Source organism: Asparagus officinalis, chromosome 1, assembly GCF_001876935.1.
Source record: "Asparagus officinalis chromosome 1, Aspof.V1, whole genome shotgun sequence".
Lineage (NCBI taxonomy): Eukaryota > Viridiplantae > Streptophyta > Magnoliopsida > Asparagales > Asparagaceae > Asparagus > Asparagus officinalis.
The window spans coordinates 50,390,276-50,402,143 of NC_033794.1; positions in this window are offsets into that span (position 1 = coordinate 50,390,276).

The following is an 11,868-nucleotide window of genomic DNA, read 5'->3' on the forward strand; positions in this document are numbered from 1 at the left end:
TATTCAATATCGTAGCACTAAAGGAGTTAACTCTTTTAACACAACGTTACATGCAAAACAGATTTAAACAATTTGCATGCTAGCCCGACTCAAACGGTAGTCGGTAAAGGCTCATCAAATCCATTGATGGCTGAGGGTTTGCCAAAAATCCTTTATATGCAAGAGTCATTGACGCACCAGCCCCATTAGTTGGTCTCGTGACTGGAGCATCCAACAACTTCGGGATAAGATCCATACATGCAAATGAATCAGCTTTCATAGTTAGTTATGTAGCTTCGACGTTTGGGACCGCCATGCTCCAATACCATCAGAGCTTAAACTGTGTATACTCTAGCAAACGTACGAGTATAAACTATGTTAACAGCGGGCGATCCGAAACCCTAGGTCAATGCCGATCAATGTGTAACCCTAGGTCAATGCTAGTCAACGCGTTGTAATAAAAGGTCAATGCCAGTCAACGTGTTGTAATAAAAGGTCAACGCTAGTCAACGCGTTGTGATGAAAGTCAATATGAATCAATATATCGTGATGGAGATAGTCAGTTCAAAGTCAACTCGACGATACGAGCCAAAATCAACTCACCGGTTTTGATTCAAGATTTCGACGATGGCCAGACGATAAACGTAGCGCCGGGAGAACTTCAGCTATTCGTCAAAACATCGAATAGATTGAAAATCAAAGGAGTCAAGAATCAAAGCTAATAACAGGTCCTTTTACACCGAATGAAGGTTGGACCGATTATATCCAAAGTATTTCTGGTTTATCTATAAAAGAAATGAGACTGAAACACTTTGGAGGGGGTATCTGTAGGCATCAAAAATTACCTATAGGTCCCCGCACATAGATCGAGATAGAGAGAAAATGATGAACGTTACTATCTGAGTCACAAGAGCTCATTTGATGACGACAAACACATGAAGTGAGTCGACGGACCATACGAAGTAACGAAACTTCGGAATAACGGGAACACGAACTGATCGGGAGCTCCACGTCACTTACAAAAGACAAAATGCCTTCCATGTACCATCCACTTCATAGATGATTTAATCATGAGAGCTTGTAGATCTTCTCGACGGCTTTCCAATGCATCTTGAATCGCATGATTCCGAGTTCGGCCGACGAAGATACGGCAAAAACGGACGGAATGCGCAGGACTACGTCTCGGGCCTCGGCGAGACACCTAGAGGTGTCTCAGCCAACCCGAGACACCCAAAGGTGTCTCGGCCAAGCTGAGACACCCAGAGGTGTCTCGGCCAAGCTGAGACACCCAAAGGTGTCTCGGACACTATAGAGTGATTTTAGTCATGATTCGATTTGAATATGAAGAAACTCAAAACATGAAAGTTGTAAATCTCCTCATTAGATTTCCAATGCATCTTGGATCAGGTCATTTGGAGATCATATGAGAAAGATAAATCCAAAATACCAAAGATAGTACAAACTGCCTCAGAATTCCGAGACAGTGTTAGTGTCTCGGAGAAGAATGATGATTTTGGCCATGATCCGATTCGAATCTGAAGAAACTCAAAACATAAAAGTTGTATATCTCTTTGTCAACTTTCCAATATATCTAAAATCAGGTCATTTAGAGGTCATATAAGAAAGTTAGGACCAAAATACCCGAGATACTTCAAATTGTCTCGGCTTGGCCGAGACACTCTTGAGTGGCTTGGCTGAGACACTCATAAGTGTCCGCAACCCCCAGAATGTTATTTTTGGCTGTTTTGAACTATTTTTCGACGTTAACTACCTGGATTTGTTCTAACTGATCTGATAATGTGGTTAAGTGGTTTCAACTGAAGATAAGAGGGAATCAACCGTTCTTATCCGAACAAAGGGCTCATGAAGCTTATAAATATAGCCCCAGGGCCTTCATTTTTTCAGATCTGGAATTCTCAAGCATTGGCGAAACCCTGCCGGACTGAAGATTAAAGGTGCATGAATTTCAGAAGAGAGAAGGAGATTGATCGAGTTCTTCAGCGTAGGAAGGAAGAGTTCATCAGATCTGCAGTTCCCCGTATTCGTCCCTTAAGATTACCCCGTTACGGTAATCTTAAGAAGAGCAATTATCTCGCTGTTGCCGAGATAAGCGCTTCGGCTTCTTGATTTCTTCGCGAATCGACGAAGTCTCGGATCTAATCTAATCGCCAGGTGGTCCACGGATATTGACATCCCCGTCACCGGCCAAAAACCCACGCGAGCAAGAGACGATAAACAGATCTTGTGTTATTTTTTAGAGAGTTGTAATTCTTTTATTTTTGTTACTTGAATTCTTTGTAAACAAATAAAGTTATAATAAAATCAGTAATGAAGGCAACTTTCGAAGGAAACAGGCCCCTCCATCATGATTTCAGCTCATGCCAATAGATGATTAGACATATCAGCTCATGATTAGACATGCCAGCTGGCTTAAATCCTAATTTTGCCCTCCTTTATTTCATGCCAGCGAATGTTAACTCTTACGGTTAACATGTTAACTCTTACTATTAATATGTTAACTCTTAGGGTTAACATGTTAACTCTTACTGTTAATATGTTAACTCTTACAGATAACATGTTAACTGTTAAGAGTTAACATGTTAACCCTAAGAGTTAACATGTTAATATAATAACCATGATCCAGTGATTCTCTGATCCTCCTTTTTGTATAAAGGAGTAGATGCGTGGGGTTTCGTTTCTTTGAAAGAGACCGGTGATTTCAATATTTTTCTTGGGAAAATTGCTTCTATCCCCTAAAATTAAATTTTATTCAAAATCAACTTTCTTGTTTCTAGAACGCCCTAAAGTATAATGCCAACACATACCCACTCAAAATATATATAAAATTCTAAAACTACTATTAACTATGCATGTGACCACTTTTTTTTTGGATTTTTGTGCCTCACTCTCCCTCATCCCTTCTCTTTCCCCTCTCCTTCCCCACTTCTCTCCCTCTTGAAAAAATTCTTTATTTTCCCCTCTTCCCCTCTCAAACTAGGGTGATATTCAATTTTCTCTATGGTGGCTAACAAAAATTCTGTATCAAGAGGTCGATTATCATTCTCTTCTCCAGTTGTGGTGTCAGATCTGTCATTATTTGATTTGGGATCTAGACATAATGATCATTGTGAACATTGGTGGAGGGTATAAACAGAGAGAGTGAGATAAGATAATTATTGTCGAGTTGTAAATTGTTTGAATTTCAAAGAGCTTACCTCAACTATTAGAGAGTTTGTAAAATAAAACTATAAATGTTTACTAAAAAATTCACAAACTTGACGTCTGACTCCTTAGAAGCCTCCGAAGGACTCTTATGCAAAGAGAGTCGCAAGCAGAATGAAAAATCTAACAATTAATACAAAACAACACTGTAAAATATGAATATCATTTGGTAAAATAGAAGAAAGACAAAAGTATCTAGAACCCAAATACTAACCTTTATTTGGTTTGGCATCATTCAGAAGGCCACGAGTCCCTTCAAAATTCTGAGGATCCTGAACGCCCTGAGGTAGCATGGCTCATCTTAAAATTTATGTTTTTTTACTTTATGCACACAAGTAACAGAATAAGTGAACAGACTATAATAAGGGCCTGTTTGGTTCACCAATGACTAGGAATAGGATTAGGAATTCTATTTAATTTATGGATTCCAACCTAATCCATAAAAATTTTATAGACAAGTTTGAGTTTTATGGAATCCCACTTTTTTTGGCTTTAATGTTTGTTTCACCCAAAGGATTAGTAATCCCACTTTTATAGAATTGTTCCAATTCCTAATACCATGTTTGGTTCAAGGAGTCAATTTTTTTTGGGATCGTCACTGTAGCAACGGAAATAACCCCCAAAAAACAGATTTTCAAGCATCAACCACTGTAGCAACGGCTATTTAAGCCCCCAAATGCTTATTTTCAGCAAAAGACACTGTAACAACATTTAAATTTCACTGTAGCAACGGTAATAAGCCCAAAACGGTCTCGGCAGCGAGACCGCTGGCTCCCACTGTGGTCGCCAGCTTGTTTGGTTCAAAAGTCGCTGCTGTGGAATTCATTATAACTTTGTTCGATTACAACAAATTCGAAAGAATAATCTTTTTATAAGACTTTTTCTACACAACAAAACAAAAATTACAACTCTTGAGAAACAAACACGAAAATCGTCTATCAATTCTCGTTTTCGTGGGACTTTGCCTGTGCCGGGAACGCTTTGGTTCGTGGACCGCCGATTCACAGATCGTGAAGAGGGGGCTTATGATTCTAACTTCGTTATCGAAGTAGAAATTGAAACGATATCTTATCGAAGTAAGATAGTCGTTCTTCTTAAAATCAAGTCGAAGCTTAATTTCAAGGCGTTGCAAGAAAAGAACTCAAATCTCTGCTCTCTCTGCTCTGGAATGCTCTAACAAATGCTCGATCCTCGTCAGAAGTGACCCTAGGGGGGTATTTATAGCCTCAAGGGTCAGTAACTGCAAAAACTTAACAATCGAAGAAGTCAGTACGGCGAGACAGTGTTTACTGTCTCGCTGGGCGAGACAGCGTTTGCTGTCTCGACCCGCGAGACAGTAAATTTGCTGTCTCGCTCAGCGAGACAGTAAATGCTGTCTCGGAAAATGGCAGTTTCTCGCTGTAACTGTTCTCTCACGTTTCAAACTCCGTTATTTTGGCAGTTATCCACGTGATTTTCGCCCATGATGTTTCCCACGTCCCTTGGCAGTTAATGGACACGTGTAGGGCAGTTACAAATGTAGTTTTGACTATTTCAACACTGTCTCGCTGGCGAGACAGCAAAGACTGTCTCGCTGGCGAGACAGTTCATACTTGTTTTGATTTTTCCAAAACAGTATGAAATCCTTTCTTGTGAATTTTTGAGTGATCTTCTCTATGCTTGGGATATCTATTAGCATTTTTTGACGCCTACAGATACCCCCTCCAAAGTATTCCAGACTCATTCTTTTATAGAGGAGCATGGGATACTTTGGATAAGATAGATTTTACTTACGATCCCTTCAATGCTTGGCTGAATAGATCGTATGAAAGGACTTGTAAATGGCTTCAATGTTTAACCTCTTCTGCTGTTAGTCTATCCAGTTCTTCGTAGAATAGCTAACGTTCTCCCGGCGTCGCGTTTATCGCTTGACCGTTGTCGAGATCTTGAATTGAAGTTGATACTTGCTCTTGTGAATTCAGCGTTTACCATTGAATTGGTATATCCATTGAGAATTCCTCAGGTTATCCTTAAGAATATTCAGATTAATATTCTCCAGAAACTTCCTGTTGAGGGTGGGAATACAGTTTAGACTCGTGTACCCATTGGAGTATTCCACTGTTCCATAGTGCAAAACAGAAAAGTTTACTGTCTCGCTCGGCGAGACAGAGTTTTCTGTCTCGCTCAGCGAGGCAGAGGCTATAAAAGTCGGGACTTAGGGTTTTAGGGTTTTTTCACGTCGACTTTTTTGCGATTTTCAGGCGATTCTTGGGCGATTTTCGAGCGATTTTCGACCAGTTCTTCACCTCTTCTTCTTCTCTTCGTTTCTGACTTTGGTGGTGCTTCGATTTGAAGAGATTTCATTTGGATTTGAAAGGTCTGTTTCCCCTCTTTTCTTCAAAATCTTGACTTTTGGCAACCTGTGACTGTGCATGCAGCATTTCAGTTGTATTTGTCCTATTTTTTTTGTCGATTTCATGTTCAAAATCTTAACCTTCCTCTTGGATTTCAATGTAGATCACATACTCATCATGTCGCCACGTAGAGCTCGAGGGAAGGGAATCCGACCGACTGTTCAGAGCCCTGAGGAGGCTGCCCCTGCTGCGATCTCACGTGGAGGTATATTTCTTTCACCTTTTCACGAATTTAAATATTGTATTTCGTCCATTCCATATATATATGCACCTGTATTTGCTTGCAGATCCTCGTTTGTATCCTTTGAGGTACCTTCGAGAAGAGCCGGTATCCTCCTTTGAGGGGATCGACGCTTAAAAGTGTTTGTTTTGCTTTGACAAAACACACTTCATAATACACAGGGGCGATTTTACATCATCCCATATGTATTGAAAGGTTTTGGTATGCCGTTATAATGCCCGCATACCTCCTTTATACATATGGTGGATAGAAAATCGTCACACCTGTTATGAGATAACGACTATATCTTATAGAATGAGATATACCGTTTTTCTCTAAAATTTTAGGATGACACTTACACCATTTATGTGTATGCCTCTTTTATCAGTCCGATTTCCTTCTACCACATTTACTGCTGATGTGATTACTGGCCGGAGTAGCGTGACCCACTCTTATTACGAGGGGATCCCGTTAATTGAATTCTCTCCCCAGTTTAAATCTGATTATAACGGAAGTGATAGTGAATTAATCCAGCGAGGTAGTTGTCGTGTTCTACGACGATTAATCACAGATGCGCCCTTGATCTCGGAGCAAGACTCGAATCAATGCATAAGGAAGCCAGATTTCTTATTTGGTGACTCGGTAAAAGATCCGAAGATTGCTTTCTGCCAGCCTGCGCAATGGTTGCACCAGAGTGGATCATCATTCTTATATCTGCCTTTTATCCCTCGGGATCATTCACTGTTAATGTTCAGGAACCTATCAGTTGGACGAGAGATGTTCTGGAAATTAACCGAAAACCACGAGCACATTCATTGTGGTTTCATTGGAAAGGAAGCAACTCCAGGTTCCAGTGAAAGAGCTCATGTGAGAGGACTTCATCCGGGTGTCTTAGGACAAGACAATATTCCTCAGAACGAAAAGATAGTGCAAGCCAACACTGTGAAGAACCGGTTAGCGACAGCAGGAAAAAGATTGCCCAGAGAGACTTTCAGGTGTTATAGATGGGTCCATTATTCCGGGAACAAGTGGTGGTGGACCAGGATGATCAATATGTGTTGAAACGTTTTGGGCGAGAATTAGCAGGATTAGGATTGGATGTCCCGATTCGTGCCACCATGCATGGCTTGCAGAGCAGTGTAAGTCATTTCCTTTATTTGTTCGAGATCTACAACCCGGACACCAATACATTCTTTAGCAAGAACGGGGAGCTTGGACTACCACTAAGGCACGCTTTGCTTATCTGCCGGATTGTTAGCCATACCTAATATATTTTGTAAGCATAGCCATATTAACAATAAAGAAATATAAAACAATATGGGATATGTATGCATTTAGCAGGGAATATAGTAAACGATGATATTTCTAGTTCAAACAACATAACAAAATAGCAAGTGATAAAAGTAGTAATGGTTTGTTACAAGCATAGAAACAATAAAAGATATCGATGCGAACAGTATGTTAAAATTCACCAAGTTATTACATAGCCATAGGAAAAATACTACACTAAGTTAAACCGCTCTCCATTGTGTTACCACCATTGTACTTTGCACAATAATTCACCCACATCGCCCAAGCAATTTGATCTCGTAACTCCTTCCATTCATTTCTAACATCTCGATCCTCTCTTTGTGTCCTACTTTGAGTATAGTCCATCACATTTGACATTTGAATCGTCCTCATTTGTCTCTTCCCCAGTATCTTCATCAATTTCAACATTTTCATTTAAAATATCATCATCCGGATCCTCCAAGGCAATAAAGTTGTGCAACACAGTACACGCTAGTACAATGTCCACTTGAGTGGGAAATGGATAATTCGGCTTCCCCGCAAGAATTTTAAACCGATTCTTCAGTATCCCAAATGTGCACTCAATTTTTGATCTTAAAGATGAATGCCTTAAATTGAACAACTCCTTCCTATTCTTTGGTGTCCTACCGGTGTGCTCTTTTAAATGATATCGGACACCGCGATACGGGGATATGAAACCTGGCATTGTGGTGTATCCAGCGTCACATAGGTAATATTTACCTACATTAATTAAACAGTATTTTAAAATCTCAAATATTGCCAAGTATTTAATATATTATTCATAATGTGCAGAAGTGAGAATGAATACCATCGTAAACTCGGAGCCCGTAAGGCTGTGGCCTAGACAGGGCGTCTTGTAATACCATATAATCATTTGCTGCCCCCTCCCAGCCAGCCAAGACATAAGTAAATAGTTTATTGGGGGTGCAGGCTGCTAAGATGTTTTGGGTGACCCCTTTTCGCCCTCTAAACCGTGTAACTAGGTCACTGGGTAATACCGCGTCGACGTGTGTGCCATCTATCAAACCAATGCAGTCCTATAAAAAATTATAAATTATACATAGTTAAATAAAAAAAAGTTTATTTGGAAAATTATTAAGTTGTATGTATTTAATTTACCTTAAAGTACGGAAAATAATTTGAGTTGTTTGCAATCTCCTCGGGAACTTCTTTTGGGGCTTGCTTCATGTACCGATCACGTAATCCATTCATTGCAGACAAGACTTTATTGAAATACCTGCTAACTGTTTCCCCTGATCTTATGAACTCAGTTCTTATTATTCTATTTTTAGTTTTGTGCCCAATAATACTCAAGAACATAGCAAGTTGTTCTTCAACTTGAACGTGTCTCGTATCTTTTAATAAACCGTTTGCTTTCATTACTTCAACAAGTTTAAAAAAGACCCTCGGTCTCATTTTAATATAAGATTGGCAGCTATCTTGATAACCCTCCAATACACGTCTGAAATGAGCCTCTCTACAACTTATTTTCCTGACCCTTTCTTGCGGCGAACAATTTGGTATTCTCTTGCGCTTAGCACGCATTCTCAAAATACATGTTACCAAAGTGACCACGGCATAGACAGCTGTATTAGCACACATCCTCTTCAATTCTTCCTCATCTTCCATATCCATCTACAACCGTTTTAAAATTATCATACAGTTACAGCTTAAGATGGCTACTTATTTCTTGTCAAAATTAAGTAGATAATTGATACAAATATTTATTTCTTTTAACGCAAGAAATCTAATTGCAATAATAAATTATTTTAACTAATGTTGCATTCCATCTCACACAATTCTAAACAAGCAAGATAGACCCAAAACAAACAAACTATATGGTTAGATTACTAATAATTTACACGCACACAAAAAAATTAAATAAAGTAAAAAAACAGCAATTTAAGTTATTAAAAGACTGATTTGAAACATATTATGAAATTAATCTCTACACAGATACCCGCATGAAATTAATCTACCTAACAACCTAATTCTTGCAAATTTACAAAAAATCCACTACACAGATACCCGTATGAATTGTTTTGCTGTAATATTATGAAATTAATCGAACAAATCATTGAAATTGATGTGTGCTTCTATTTCTCATATGCTTCAAAATTAAATTTAATTCCTCAAATCACTGGAAAAATAAGCCAAAGTAAGAGGGGGAAATTTTTATACCTTACTGCAGAGGGGGGAAATGCCGACGTTCAAGCAAAAAACCCACCGACGTCAAAGAAAACACCGTAGCCACACTCCAACCAGAACAAGATCGAGCAAGAGGCCCGAACCCAAGTTGAAGAAGATCCCAACCAGAAGGGATCACCAAGAATCGAAGGCAAGAAACCCACCAACAAGCTCGTGGAAATCAAGAGCTAGGGTTTCGAGAAAGAGGCCCGAACCCAAGTTGAAGAAGACGAAGCGCGGGAGCAGAGGCGCGAGGAAGAGGGCGATTGAGGCGGGAGCGGCACAGCGATTCCAGATCTAGGGATCGAAATCGTGAAGCCCAGGAATCGGAATCGACGACATAGCTCAGTGTCAGAAATCTCGCCCAAATCCGAACCCGAAGCTCGGATTTGGGTTTCTATAAAAAAGGACAACTGTAGCTACTTTGTAGAAAATGTAATCCCAAAATTTTTGCTGAGCCAAACTCCAGAATAGGATTCACAAAGAATCCACAAATTACGAAAATGCCACTGTCAGAGCCCAAATACTAATCCTATTCTATAAAAGGGTGAAACAAACAGGCCCTAAGTTTCATAGAATTATTTCCTCAAGAAGGTGTAATTGCTTCTTTTTTTCCTTCTGTTCCTGTCACTATTCATTCTAATGCAGAAAATCATATCAATGTGCATACGTAGATAAGGAAAAGAAGGAAACACATAGTTGGATTAGATCAAAATCATACGTAGATAAGAAAGCCCATGCATAAATCTAATGAATCAAAACCCTTAGATCAGATGGGAATAGAGATTAGAGCTGGGGTTTAGGAGAAACCTAGGCATATGTGATTACAATTCTATGGCGACCAATGCGGAGGAAACGTTAAGGAAGAAGAGGAGAAAAACATCAATAAGATTTTTAACTTTATCAGAAGAGAAGAGAGAAAGGGAAAAGACAACGGTTGTAATAAGAGAGCACAACCGTCAATAATGGTCTGTTTGTTTGCATAGAAGTAATTATGAAGTAGTCAATAAGGACCTTAGTAAAAGAAGTAGAGACTACTTCTGCTATTTCCAAACAAAAAAATGTGTTTTGTTCTCTAAAAAACTTACTTCCAATACTTATTTAAACGCTTATGTGGCGTCTACGTATCATCCTTACTTCCAAAATATTTTTCTAATCTTCAATACTCAGAAGTAGCTCGGAAGTAGTTGAAATGCATATTAATTAGGAAATAAATAAATTTTTATTAATATTTCCTTTATTAGTTACTTATAATAACTTTTCATTGATAAAATTGCTCTTATTTTTAGTAATTATTTTGTAGTAATTTGTGATGTTCGTCGGCCAGCTTTTCTTTGGGATGAAGAGAGCAGTTTGTCTATTAATTTTTTGTCTAAATACCAAGTTGATGTTACCATTAAAGGAGCGATGAAGGAGGAAAATTGGAGATTCATAGGAATTTATGGTCATCCGAAGTCTCATCGTAGGCGAGAGGTAAACAATTATTTTGAAGCTATGTAGTTGAAGGATTCTTCTTGCTCTCAAGTGGCGAGGGGTCATAGCAGCATGAAACTGGTTGTAACATGCTAGATCAAATTAAAGAGCGTGGTGTGGCTTTGAAATTGGGGAAGCAACATGTGTTAATTACTTTCTAGTAATATTTTTAAATGCTATCCAAACAAAAAAAAGAGGAAGAAGTTTTACTTCCATTACTTCTAAAAATATATGAAACAAACAAAAAAAATGCTATTTCTACTACTTTCTACTTCATAGTTTTGAAAGTTACTTCTATAAATTATTTCTTACTTCTAATACTTCAATTATCTAAACGGGCTTTAAATCGCTTCCAGTAAGCCAAAAGGGTAAAATAGTTATTTCCCCTCTTTAGTACGACAACATAAACGAAAAAGGAGCAACTAGCTAGGCATTCATACGGGCCCCACTGAAAGTAAGAAATACACAATTGCATGATAGCCTCTTTTATTATAGACCATAGCATTGTAGACCTTGAAGATAACGACATGGCACCCGTTGGAGTCCAATGAAGAGGAGACAGAGGAAATGGAGAGAATAAGAGAGGAGCTTCGATAGGATATTATGTGTCTTTAAAGGATGGGGAGCGATGGAGAGGGGAAGAGGGGAGGAGGCGAAGGGATGCCGTCGCGCTTGGAGAGAGAGCTTTTGAGGAAGTTGTAGAGCAGAAAAGAGTGATTTGAGCTGTGCTTAGATTTGATCTCGAGTGGATTTAGGAGTCGGTTGTGGCTATTCTTGTGGGCCCCATTCAAGTAGGAGAATGCAAACGAAACAAGTAGGTGATCATATCCTCGTTTATATGGACAAGTTTTCAAAACCACCCCATTTGCGATTTTATTCCCAAAAAACGACCCCTTTCCTCTTTATTTGTAAAAACCGACCTGGTTTCAGCCTCAGCGCTGAAACCAGGTCGGTTTTTAAAAAAAAGTTCTGAAACTTCACGGGAGTTCAGCAGCTTAATTAAATAGCTGTTAAACTTCACGGTAGTTGAACTCCCGTGAAGTTTCTTAGTTAAAAAAAAGTTGAGCTGTGGAACTTCACGGG